The 13,729-nt window shown below is 36.6% G+C and overlaps 1 long non-coding RNA gene across 1 annotated transcript; it reads right to left on the bottom strand.

Moving 5' to 3' along the window:
* Nucleotides 1-2,883: 2,883 nt before the first annotated feature.
* Nucleotides 2,884-13,131, bottom strand: LOC132284795 (uncharacterized). The gene is made up of 2 exons (XR_009472367.1): nt 12,555-13,131; nt 2,884-3,030 (listed from the first exon to the last, which is right to left on the bottom strand). It is a non-coding gene; the product is annotated as an uncharacterized LOC132284795 (long non-coding RNA).
* Nucleotides 13,132-13,729: the final 598 nt, after the last annotated feature.

Raw genomic sequence — 13,729 nt, 5'->3', positions numbered from 1 at the left:
CAAACCTTTCAGTCCGATTTGATCCAGTTCAATTTATCGATTCAATAGATTTTTTGTGCACCCCTACTTCCAATTACCATTCCTTTGAATTTGTGGCTGCCGTCATCGTAAATCATACAAATTTTTTAATTTTGTTTTCAAAAAATGCTTCCTATAAAACATACAAAAATCACTTTCTTTTTCTCTTTCAGATGAACGTAAGAATTTCAATCAAAAGTGCTATGGCTGTTTGAGAAAGTACATTTTCAAAACTGAGTTCAGAACCCAACAGAAAGAGCACTTCTCAATGTGTCTTTGAATGCAAACTTTAGGGCAAAACTCTAGATCAACTTTTAGCACTGCGAAAGTAATGAAACTCGAGATGGAAATGTTATTTTCAACCAACTCAGCTCAACTAAATCTTTTGTATGAACTCTTTAGAGTTTTATGTTTTTATTTATTTATTATTATTATTTTTTTTCCAACTCTTTAGAGTTGGATTCATAATTTTTGCTTTTACCACTCTATCTACCGTCATTCTTTTTTGTTTTTATTTTTTCATTCTTGAAACACTATGTTCAACGTGGATTATGTCACTCGATACAATTATTGTATTGTTAGTATTTCTTTCTCATGTTGCATCCACACTTCACCATGCTCATTATTGGGAGTCCCCACTCCCTCATGTGCCTTCCTAAAAATTATTATTTTGCTTGCTCACTAAAACCGTCCCTAAATTTTAAATTGAAAGACCTAAAGAAATAGGTGTAGCTTATTACATATGCACTGTAAAGAGCTTAGAGATTCCTATATAAATGTGCATACTTTTCTAAACATGAAACTAGTCCAGTCATGTCGAGAGTAACTATATGTTGCAGATCCTTTACAGCCTCGAAGAATCACATTAAAATATTTATCAAATAGGAAAAGCAATCAGTCAAAAATTATGTTCTTTAAATAAAAGTATATAAAAGGAAGAGAGGCAAGCTAATATATCAAATGATATAAAACATTTGGAAGATATTAAGGGAGACAATATTAGAGATATACGATTACATTTTTCTGTTACCAACTTTAAGAACAGAAAGTGATTATATATATATTTCTATTTTCTAATAGAAAGAATATTCAAGGGTGTTGTGGAGTGCTTAAAGTATTTTAGGTTTGGATGGAATGTTAGACAATATTATAGTCTTGCGACTTGCGAGTCAATCTTCTTTGTTCATTAGGCTTAATCATGACCATTAATTGGGAAGGTGAATTTGTATATAAGGTGAATATCCAAGTGCTTGGCTATTTGGAGGTGAAAGTCTACCGAATTAAATAGATAATGTGTTTGTTTTGCATTTTGTATTGCAAAACAAAAAAATCTAAAAATAAATACACAAAAAAATGTTTGAGAAGCCTGTTTGAAAAATATCCTAAATGATTGAATTATCTATATTAAATATCAACAACATTAATACAAAAACTATAAGTTAAAAGTCATGTATTCATTTATAAAAATAACTGAATGAAAAAATACTCATTAAGAATCATTAATCATTAATCAGTTTTTGGTGTCTTATTAATATCTCAATAAGAATTAGATTGTTCATAATATAAATTGAAAATAATTTTTTTCAAAATTTTCTAAAGAAACCATTAGAAAAAACATAACATAAAATCTACAAAAGGTGATGATAATAGTAGCGATGATTTAGTTATATAGATCAATTATGCAAAATGGTGACACTACTTGTTGTACATTTCATTTTCTCAAATTAGTTGTTGTACATTTCGTTTTCTCAAATTAACAGTATAAACGATTTCTACTAAGCTCTCGCTTCTAATCATTAACAGTAGAAACGGTTTCTACTAAGGTCTGGCTTCATAGGGATCAGAGAGGAGGATTTTAGAAACCTAAAGCAACACTTTTAATTTTAAGTGCATCAAAGGCAAGTGAAAACAAGATTGTAACTTTTTAACAAGTTAAATAAAGAACTTTCAAAAACTATGCATCTAAAGTTTTTGCTAAAAGAGGTAGTCTTCAAGCCTGCAATTGTATTTTATACCAACTTCTATCAAACCTTAACCATTTCAGCATTTCCATATATCCAAATTTTACAAGGTTCTTGTTTACAAAAATGTATTTTATTTTTCAATTGCTCTAATATACGTAACTTCTATATACAACTCATTCACTTTTCTATGGAAGCTAATTACTCGTATGTTTTAAATAAAAGAATCACTTTTCATACTAACATAACAATAATGACCTCAGAAACAAAACAAAACAAAAAAAAAAAAAAAAAATCTGATAATTGAGGTGTCTTGAGCTTCTTTATTTGAAAATGCATATAAGTAGGTAATTCCTTAGACAACACATGTGCGCAGGTTAAAATCACAACATATACAGACACAAAAATGCACGTGGATGCCTTCCCACACCCCCCAAACCAAAAGAAAGGACTCTTTACCGTTTTCCTCACTAAATTTGCAAACAAGTAATTTCTCAAACTTGAAGAGCATAACATTGGTATGAAGAACAGGTGTATAATTTATTTAAGCAATAAAATTTACAACCCAATGATAGAAAAGATTTTAATAGCTAGGGTACCTTTAACTCTCTGCTCAAATTTGTGGGGTTTACATATGGAAGGAACAACTCATTTTAAAATTCTCAGGACTATGTGTATGGATCATGAAGACCAAAAAAGAACCATACCATCTATTCGGTCAGGAAGCTGAATAAGATCAGTGCTCTAAGCATATAAACAACCTAATAGAAGCCCCCGTTCAACAAAGGTGCGCAATATGCCCGTCAAGTTCTTGGGTCTTACTGTTGCTTCAATGGCAGTGGATGTTCACATGGACAATGGTAACAACAATCTTCTATCCCGCTTCCTTGCCAGTGACTGCCTAATAATTCTCAAGCGTACGGGGATAAGGATGCCGAGACATATAACGACAAAAGAAAACCAAAAATATCTGTAGTAAAGCATCACATTGGATGAAACTACAAGCAGGCAAAACAGTGAGGCCCACAAGACTGCCACAACAACATCAGTCCTGCAAAAAAATTAACAGAATCTCTTATTACATTTAACAGCATTAATAGCATACAAAGTTCTTCAATGTGCTTAAAGGCAATGGCAGCAAGGAAGTACAAACTGGTTCATGACAAGTTGTCAACTAACAAAAATGCACACAGATACGACAGGAAGGTTTCATAAATACGAAAAGTGAAGAAGTGAACTGAGTAATGAGAAAGTGAATGAATCGGAGACCAGGGAAACATCTGGCCAGCTTGATCTAGATCATTCAGAAAAGCTTAGCGTGACTCCAAATTAATTAGAAAGTAGCATCGTTGTAAAGGAAGAACTAAAAACTAAATTTAAAATATGATGTATTCAAGAAACAGTAAGCACGAGATTTATGTCAGTCAAATGGAATTATGGATGCAGTCTATGCAAGAAAAGATTATAGACTATATTTTACAAAGCTAAATGAATTTACATGATACATTTCCATGCTTGTAAGGTGAAATTCCATCAATAATTTAAGGGAGCATTATTTTCCTACAAACTATTTTCACTGTAGCACACAGAGACAGCTAAAACATTTCTTCTTGGTCAAGTCATTTGCCTGCCAACCCCACCCATATGGGATAGAGGCAAGGATGATGATGATGAGGAATTCATTTGCCTCGTTGTCAACAATGAATAACACGGGGACCGACAAAAATTATCATCAGCCAAGGGATCAGAAATAATCCACTTCAGGGTTCTGCAAAAAATTCAGTAAAGTACTTAAATTTGCTACCATATCAGCTAACCCTCGTGTATATACTAGGTGATGTGATTGCAGAATTTTAGTTTAGGCTACCCAACTTCCAAACTCTGAAAGTGCAAGTTTTTGTAATTTTTTCCATTTTGTATTATTTTTTAATTATAATTTTCAGTAAATTTAATGATCAACAGAAGTGATCTACAATATACTAACTACTTTACATATGCTAAATAACTAAAAACACGTGTCAGAGAGAGGTAAGTATTATCTCATATTTTCAGAAACATGAATAATGTAAGCGACCATATGATAACATGCGAAAATACGAAATCAACCAATATTGCAACAATTTGTAAGAAAACACAAATAATTTGTAAACAAGATCCCTAAATTGAGAAACACATTGAATCCTAATCTAAATTTTCAGATAAAACAAGTGCTAAATAATCAAACTAAGTAGAAAATCCTAAATCCATGAGAACCAAAATTGTACAACTCAAACAGAAAATTCAATATTAATAGACTTGGTTGCCTTTTAACTTTACACGGTGTTCTTGATCCTGATTTGTGTAATCCTTACTAAGAAATATGATATCCAATGCTTCAGGAGCCCAATGCTGTATATCAAGAGATAAGTAAATGGATAGCATAAATAATCCATAATATCTGCTGGCTTAGGGAAGGAATTTATTCAAAACTGAAAAGATAATCATATTATATCTAACATAATAATAGCTGAGATCCAACACATCAATTAAGATATCAAAGGAACCTTTAAAATTCTAGTGAAGCTATATAATAATTATGTTCTCTATAGAATAGTGTTCTCCAGTAATTCCCTTGGTCCTGTCCATCAATATGGATAAATATGTTGCACCCTGAATACATCTCCATAACTTGTTTACTTCTCTTACTCCAAGACATGCCGAGTAATGAAAACCTCTTACCCTAAACTATGAAGCGCCCAACCAATCAAACAAAGCTTCCCAAGAAGCAAAGGCCCACAGACATTAAAGCAGTCTATATTCACTAAATTCAGAGCTGAGTAACACTAAATAGATGATTTATTTGTTAGAACCTACCATATGAGACTAGATGATAAACCTTTACACTTTTCTCATCGGATCAAAGAAGCAACTTTAAGAAAAACTTGGCCACCTAGATTAATTTAGATGTTAACAACTTTCATAAAAAATTGTGCAAAAAGGAACTCATTCAAAAGGTACTACCTATTACAGCAGACAATCTCTTCGATCTATCTCTCATGGTTTAATCCTCAAATCATACAGCAAAATAAATAACCATTTGAATATATCCAGCTCACTGTCTTGCAATACCTACAAATGATTAGGGACCACTTCACTCACTCAGAGAGGGCCTGCAGATAATCACAAACTTGAGTTTTTCTAAGTCAAAATAGTGGACACATCTTATGTAGGAAGATGAACAAGGTTTTGGATAAAACATTCTCTATCCATGTGATAACAAATGAAATGATGCCCATTATTTTATTTTTTTACTTTCTTTTGACAAAGGGGAGCTAAAAGAGAGAACAAAAACAAATAAACAAGACATAGAACTCTTAGACACCAAACTGTCTCTTCAGTCTTTCATATCACTTATAAAAGAACATCTTCATGAAGTGATTGCTAATGTTCCTTTTTTGTAAGGGGGGATTGAAAATTAAAAGAAGGGCAGAAGGGAATGATGAACAAGGTCTGTATAGCAAAAAGAAAGTGATTTCTCCTATTTTTATTTGTCGGGCAGAATGGAATATAGTAAAGAAGAAAATGAGTATTGCGTGATTTTCATTTTCAATTCTCTGCATCTAAAAGGAATGGCTTTTTTAAAATAACTTTTTTTTAAAGGGGGCTCTCATCAGTCTCACTTTTTGAGAGGCAAGATATGGTGGAGCCAGAAATGAAGCCACACAACCACCACCCCCCCCCCCCCCCCCCCCCCCCCCCCCTCTCTCTCTCTCTCTCTCTCTCTCCTTCTCCTCCTTTGTGTTCCCCCTGTTCCTCTCACCAAACCCTACAAGTCCATTTATCCCTTCCCCCTATTTTTTCCCCTTTTCTTCCATCCACTCTTCACTTTTGCCTACTGCTAAATGGACCATTAATCATAATCTAGGATGATAAAAATAAATAACTAGAACAACAAATACAATCTCCTAAAACCTCATAAAAATACAACAACAACAACCAAGCCTTTTCCCAATTTTTTGGGGTCGGCTACATGAATCACATGTTTCCATTCCGCTCCATTTAAGGCCATTAAAACCTCATACAAATCAACACACAAAATGATATCCCTCCTCTACTGATAAAGGTCATGTTACTATTCTAATCTCAGTCACACCTTTAATTTATGAATAAAGAAACTTATAAATATGTATTTGCGTATGTTCTTTTTAGCCGGCTCAATAGTATGAACAATGACACACTATAGCACAGCTACATTGATGTGAATGGTAATATCTACAATAACCTCTCCTTTCAACTTCTGATCTTGCATCATTACATCAATTGAGAAGTCATAAAACAACATGTTTTTCACTGATTACCTTGGTCAACATCCTTTTTGGTACTGTTCTCTCTTCAACACAAATTTTTTTTTTTTTTTGATAAGTAAAAGTTTTATAAAAAAAGGCTCAAAAGGGGAGCGAAACCCATGCAAATACAAAAGACCACAAAGGCCTCAAGCCTTCAAAGAGGCTAAAAAATCAACTACTTCCTCCAAAGAACAATGATCTCTTCCTGAAACCCAACAAAAAAGAGTAGAAATAATCGAGAATTTAAGCACCGAAATCGACAAAGCCTTTCCTTCAAAGAATCTCCTATTCCTTTCAAGCCATAAACACCACCACACACAAAGCGGCGTAGCCCTCCACGCATCCAGACTGAGAACCCCCACAGGGCAACCTCTCCACGCCTCAATCAACCCTCTAACAGATCCAGGCATAACCCAAGAAACACCAAATAAGCCAAGCATCAAAACCCAACACTCTCGAGCCAAAGGGCAATGAATAAGAAGGTGATTCACAGACTCCTCATCACTAAGACACATAGAGCAACGGTTGACCACCACCTGGCTTCTCCTTCTCAGATTATCCTGGGTTAAAATCCTACCCAGGACCGAAGTCCACACAAAGAAAGCCACCTTAAGAGGAGCCTTGGATCGCCATACACACTTCCAAGGGAAACGAACTCCAGGAACAAAAGAGAGGCACTTGAAGAAAGACCTCACCTCAAAGCGCCCCTGAGAGTTTGCAATCCAAGACCAACAGTCTGAATCCTCCTCCACAATCCTCTAGCGATATAACAATTCTAAGAAACGAATGACCTCCTCGATCTCCCAATCCTGAAAGGAACGTCTGAATCGAACATCCCAAACCAGTCTTCCATTATCAAGATGATAACAGTTAACCACCATGGCCTGATTATCCATAACAATCCTGTAAAGCTGAGGAAAGGCGAGGGCAAGAGGCACATCTCCACACCACACATCCTCCCAGAAGCGAATCCTCCTCCCATCTCTGAGACGAAACCGAATGTGCTTGGTAAAATCATCCCAACCCTTCCGAATAAATTTCCAAACCCCCACCCCCCGAGGATCTCTAACTTCCAAAGAACTCCACCCTCCTCTCATTTCCCCAAAACGACATGCCACGACCCTCCTCCAAAGCCGATGTCTCTCCACCCCGAACCTCCACAACCATTTCCCAAGGAGGGCCTTATTAAAGGGCACCAATTTACGGAGACCTAACCCGCCATTGCGAATTGGCCTGCAAACTTGGTCCCATCTCACCAAATGAAACTTAAACTCTTCACCTCTACCCCCCCAAAGAAAATTACGCTGCAACCTCTCTATCCTTTCCGCAACTGAAGAGGGAATCTGGAAAAGAGAGATAAAATACGTGGGAAGACAAGAGAGGGTGCTCTTAATCAGCGTGACCCTACCGCCCTTGGAGAGATACTGCTTCTTCCAACCCGCCAACCTTCTCTCAAATCTGTTCACCACTGGATCCCAAATCCCCACACACCTCGAAGGAGCTCCCAGAGACAATCCTAAGTAAGAAATGGGAAATGAACCAGTACGACAGCCAAGAAAATCAGCAAAAGTCTTAATCTCAGGGACCTCCCCAACCGGCACCAAAACACTTTTTCCCACATTCACTTTAAGGCCGGAAACAACTTGGAACCAAATCAAAACACATCTCAAATATCTAATCTGAGAAACGTTCACATTACAAAGAACTAAAGTGTCATCAGCAAACATCAAATGAGAGATTTCCAACTGAGAATCTGCCTCCCTGCCCACCCGAAAGCCTCTCAAAAGACCCAACTCGGTAGCCCTTCTTATCAATCTACTAAGGGCCTCCATCACAAACAAGAACAAGAAGGGGGAAAGGGGATCTCCCTGTCTTAAGCCCCTTGAACTAGAGAAAAAACCAGTAGGAGCACCATTAACAAGGATCGAAAAGCGAGCACTGAAAATACAAAAATGAATCCATCTCCTCCATCTATAGCCGAACCCCATCCTCCCCATCAGGTACAGAAGAAAGCTCCAACTTACATGGTCATACGCCTTCTCAATGTCCAACTTACAAAGAACACCCGAGGTTCCACTACGCAATCTAGAGTCCACACACTCACTTGCAATAAGGACTGAATCCAAAATTTGACAGCCTCCTACAAAAGCGTTTTGAGAGTCCGAAATGATGCCATCCAACACTTTCCTCAATCTTGAAGCAAGCACCTTGGCAATCAGCTTGTAGATGCAACCCACCAGGCTAATAGGGCGAAAATCTCTAACATCCAAAGCACCTCCCTTTTTTGGAATGAGAGCAATGAACGTGGCATTCAAGCTTTTCTCAAAAGATTCCCGAGAATGGAAAGCATGGAAAGTGCCCATCACCTCTCCTTTAACCACTTCCCAACATTCAAGAAGAAATCTCATTGTAAAACCATCCGGACCTGAAGCCTTATCCCCATTGCAACTCTTCAAAGCAAACAGAACTTCCTCCTCAGAAAAAGGCAACTCCAAGCCCAAACACTCCTCCTCAAAAATGGAGTTAAACTGCAACCCTTCAAGCAAAGGTCTCCACTCAACAGACTCGTTGAACAAATTCTCAAAAAATTCTGAGAATCCTTTGCGAATCTCCTCCTCCTTACAAAAAATGACCCCCTCGACTCGAATCCTCCCTATATGATTGCCTCTTCTATGAGCATTAGCCAATCTGTGGAAAAATTTAGTGTTTCGATCCCCCTCCTTAAGCCACAAAGCTCGAGATTTTTGCCTCCACGAGATCTCCTCCAAGACAGCAATCTCAGAAAACTCCGCCTTGCACTCCGCCCTCCTAGCCTTCAAAGAATCCACCAAATCCCCTTGACCCTCTATCTGATCAATAGCCGCTATTTCAGCAAGAACCCGATTTTTCCTCCATTCGAGGTTCCCAAAAACCTCTTTATTCCAAGTCTTAAGATTATCCTTTAAAAGACGCAATCTGCCTGCTAGCACATGACTAGGGGTGCCAACCACATCATACCTTTCCCACCAGAGACGGACCCTCTCCAGAAAGCCTTCAGCCCGCAACCACATGTTCTCGAATCTGAAAGGAGAACGCCTACTGCACAAACCGCCACAATCCAACATCAACGGAACATGGTCAGAGATAGGACGAGCCAATGTAGCCTGAACAACATCAGAGAACCTCTCCTCCCACTCCCCGGACACAAGGAATCTATCAATCCGAGAAAGGGTAGGAGGAGATCGGCCACTGGACCAAGTAAATGGCCCTCCAACCAAAGGCAAATCAATCAATCCAAACTCATCAATAAACTCCGAGAAAGCCTCCATATCAGATGTCCACCTACCTCCCGTTGACCTCTCAAACGGAGAACGAACAGCATTAAAGTCCCCACTAATACACCAAGGCAAACACCAACGACTTCTAATCTCTCCCAACTCCTCCCAAAGTAAATGGTGCAAACCGTCCTCCAAAGGACCGTAGACACCCGAAAAAACCAAATGAACCCCAACCTCAGCCAAAGCAAGAACACATGAAACAGAGAAACGCCCAACCTGAGCATCCACTTTAGACACCCATCTGTTATCCCACATAATTAATATGCCCCCCGAGGAACCAACAGCATCCAAAGCAATCCACTCCACAAATCTCCCACCCCAAAGACTCCTCACAATCCTGTCAGACCTTCAACACATTTGGCCCCACCTCAATGAGTTTATACTTTTATGCCATACATTCCTTAAGAATTCTTACCCCCAAAAAAAAAAAAAAAAAAAAAAAAATTAACCCGGTTATAGAAAAGACATTTGAACCCAATATATGAAGCAAGACTTTGAAGACCTTTATTCCCCTTGCAATTGTACAAGCGAAAATGTAGTTTCATATGTAGTTAAAGTTTTTAACACCGTCAAAAGGCATCCTTTTGGCATCACAACCTCCTAAGATCATATTTGGTAAAACGCAAGAGAATCAGTGTCACTGGTGCGAGTTCAAGCCTCCTAACAACCAATATGTGAATTAGCAAAGGTTAGATCTATCTCGAGGTCTCCTCCCCGGATGCCTACCCTAGCGGAACCAAGATAAAATAATGCCCTTATGCTTGCAAATTCATTGGATATACACATAATGCATAAATTGACCCCCAATCAAATAAAAATGTTGAAACGTTATTGGACTAATATAAGTAAACAAGTTCACACCCTAGCCCAGATATGATGGCATATCAGTATATATATGTGCGCACACACAGAGACATACGTATACACGTATATATTAATGTATTATCGTATCTCAAATTTATAGTCTATATCATCACATATATTCATTTTTTTAATTTAATTTAATGATTTGATAATAAAAAATAAAATAAAAAAAATAGTAATCAATTGTGTATAATAAATATATAATATACTCCCTCCGTCCCATAATAGTTGTCCATTTTTCTTTTTTGAGTTGTCCCAAAATACTTGTCCACTTACCAAATTTAAACAACATATTTCACATCTTTCCATAAAATACCCTTAAAATTTTAAAAAATTTCAAACTTGGTTATATATATATTTAAACTTGAAAGGGTAACTTTATAATTTTCAAAGGGGACAATGCAATAATTACATGTCCCCTTGAAAAGTTCTACTCCCCATAAGGGACATATATTATGGGACGGAGGGAGTGTGTGTGTGTGTGTGCGCGCGCGCGCGCGCGCGCGCATGATATTTGGACCCTCCTCTACAAAAGCAACTACGTAACTATTTAATCCAAAGTGTACCCACAGTGTGTCACAGATTGCCTAACTTAATTAAAACACTAATTTTTGAAGCCATTAGCTGCTCAAATGGTGGTTTAAAGAAAAAAATACATGCACGAAAACACGTAATTAACTTAGTAGGAGTGGCAATGTGTGTTGCCATATCATGTCGTGTTAGGATATCCTGTTATATGGGTCAACACGATTATTAAATAAGTAACATAACACGGCCCGCATAACCTGTTTAATAAATGGGTGACTGACATGACATGATAAAACACATTTAATTAAAAATTATAATGTTAGGGTCATTTCTAATATGAATACAAAATGATTAGATAAACGGGTCATATCTAGCACGAACACGACACATTTACATAATACGTTTACTCAACACGTTTAGTTAAATCGGTCTAATCAGATTATCAATGGATTGATAGGTCAAACCCGACACGTTTAATTAGCATGTCAATTTAGGTAGAAACGATTACGACTCAAACACGATTAAGCAAAAGCTAAACCCATTTATCCCATGTCGTGCTCAAATCGTGTTAGTGGGTCATGTCAAGTATTGCCACCCCTAGACTTAACTTACCAAAAAATGAAAGGAAAAAAAAGAACAGTGCACTAGTCTTGCACAGAGACACAAGCATAGAGAGACCCACATGAGTTTGAAGAGAGCTCTTTCTGCAAGAATATGAAGGGCCAACAAGCCAATTTGACCTCGGCGTATTCATACAAATATGTGTGTGTGTGTGTGTGCGCGCGCCTTAAGCCTCATTCTGTTTTAGTATAAACAATATACCTCATGTGCCAAAAAGCAAGTCAAGCCAAGTCCAAATAGATCCAAATGAAGAAAAATGCAATACAGGCCGAAGACATGATAGGCTAAGGTGATCCCAGTGTGGCATTTATTGCAGTTTTAGAGTGACTTCTTCTTGGTCTTCCTAAAAGCCCATTATTAATAATGGTTTCAAAACTATCTTCCATTTCCAAAAATTTAATAATTGATTTCAACTTCTAAAACATAACATCTAAGGAACATTTTTCCCATGCTATAAATGAATATGTAATTGATCTCAACAGTTAGTTATACTAACAATTAGCAATTTATCAAAACTTATCCTTACTCGTTAGTGAAACTTGTCCAACTAGACAATTGTAAAAAAAAACTTTGTACCGAGCAATGAAACTTTAGAAAAACTTTCCATTAGATTAAATAAGATACCGAGAACGCGGAAATTAATTAGACATCTTTATATTATCATTTTATAAGTACTTTCCCAGAATTTCATAGTAAATATTTCAATAATACACGAAAATCAACAGATACTATAAGACAATAACACGTTATAAACATGATAATTTCTCCGTGAAGCAGCTATATCTAAGGTTCGGCTCATAATTCTTACATATTTGACACAAGAAAACTTCAAATTTTAGAAAAAGGAAGAAGCAGAGGACCAAAACTAAATCGAACGGAGCATTCTCAAATAAATCATATATATACAGAGAAAGAGATACCAGGTGGTGAGATTGGGTTTGGGGGAGAAGAAAGTGAGAGCAGGGCACTTGTGCTGAGATCGGATCTGGTAATCTCTGAGTTGCTCGACGAGTTTAGAACGAGTTATCATTCTCTGAGACCGGAGATATGTCTCCGACTCCTCCAACTGAACTGAAACTCCCAAATTTCACCGCAGAATTGGTGTTGAAACTCCGATAGGGAATTAGAATTTCCGGTGATTGATTTGATCTGATCTGACTTCAAACTGAAACCAAACGCATTCAATGAGAGATTTTCGTTAGGTGTCTTCCTAGAATCGAAGAACCAGACGAGCTTAATTGAATTAGCAGGGCAAAGGAGAAGAAACAGTGCCAAACACTGAAATCTATTGCCTCTGTTCTTAACAGTGACCTCCTTCCTTTGGTATAACCACGCCAACTTCCCTCGTAGTCCGTTTGGTGGCATATATGGAAAAGTGAATTGAAAGGAACGGAGGGGAAGGGAAAGAGTACTCTTCCCTCTGGTAGACTGAAAGGAAACGAAATGTACTCTTTCCTCTGAGCAGTTTTTGAATAAGAGAAATTATTTTTTAACCAACCAAACACACCGATTTGTACCGTGACATTTATGGTAATGTAGCATTATGCTACTTCCTTGAAGACAAAAGTGTTTTTGAAAATATCACTGCTCTTTGAATAATTACTTCCTAATAATAAGTTTAAAGTATATTTTTAGATTTATTTTTTTATTCATAAAAAATTAACATAAAATTTGAACTCTCACCTTTCAGGTTAAGAAATAGTGGATATATTATATTTTTTTGAGTAAATTTATACTCTAAAAATATTATTTATATATATATATATATATATATTGGTTACAATAATTATAGCATTAGGTAACGAAAAGTTCTTGTAAGTGATGCTAAGGGGGTTTGAATTTCCAACCCGCTTATGATTGCTTGCTTAAATTATCGATGAAATCAAGTTTGAAACAATATAATCAAATTGAATTTGAAGTTTGAACATAAAATAGTCGCTCTTCATTTTTAACTTCTTTTGCATAGATAAATTAACTTTGTTTAACCAACATTTTAACTTGAACTTGTTGGTTACATTCAAATAAATAAATAATAAAAAAATCATTTGGTTCAATTTAACTCATATAATGCTAATCCAACCATGAACATATTGTC

This window comes from Cornus florida, unplaced genomic scaffold, assembly GCF_030987335.1.
Source record: "Cornus florida cultivar Cherokee Brave unplaced genomic scaffold, ASM3098733v1 CherokeeBrave_3.0.0_Hap2_Chr11, whole genome shotgun sequence".
In the NCBI taxonomy this organism is placed as follows: domain Eukaryota; kingdom Viridiplantae; phylum Streptophyta; class Magnoliopsida; order Cornales; family Cornaceae; genus Cornus; species Cornus florida.
This window is presented reverse-complemented; position numbering and strand designations above follow the sequence as displayed.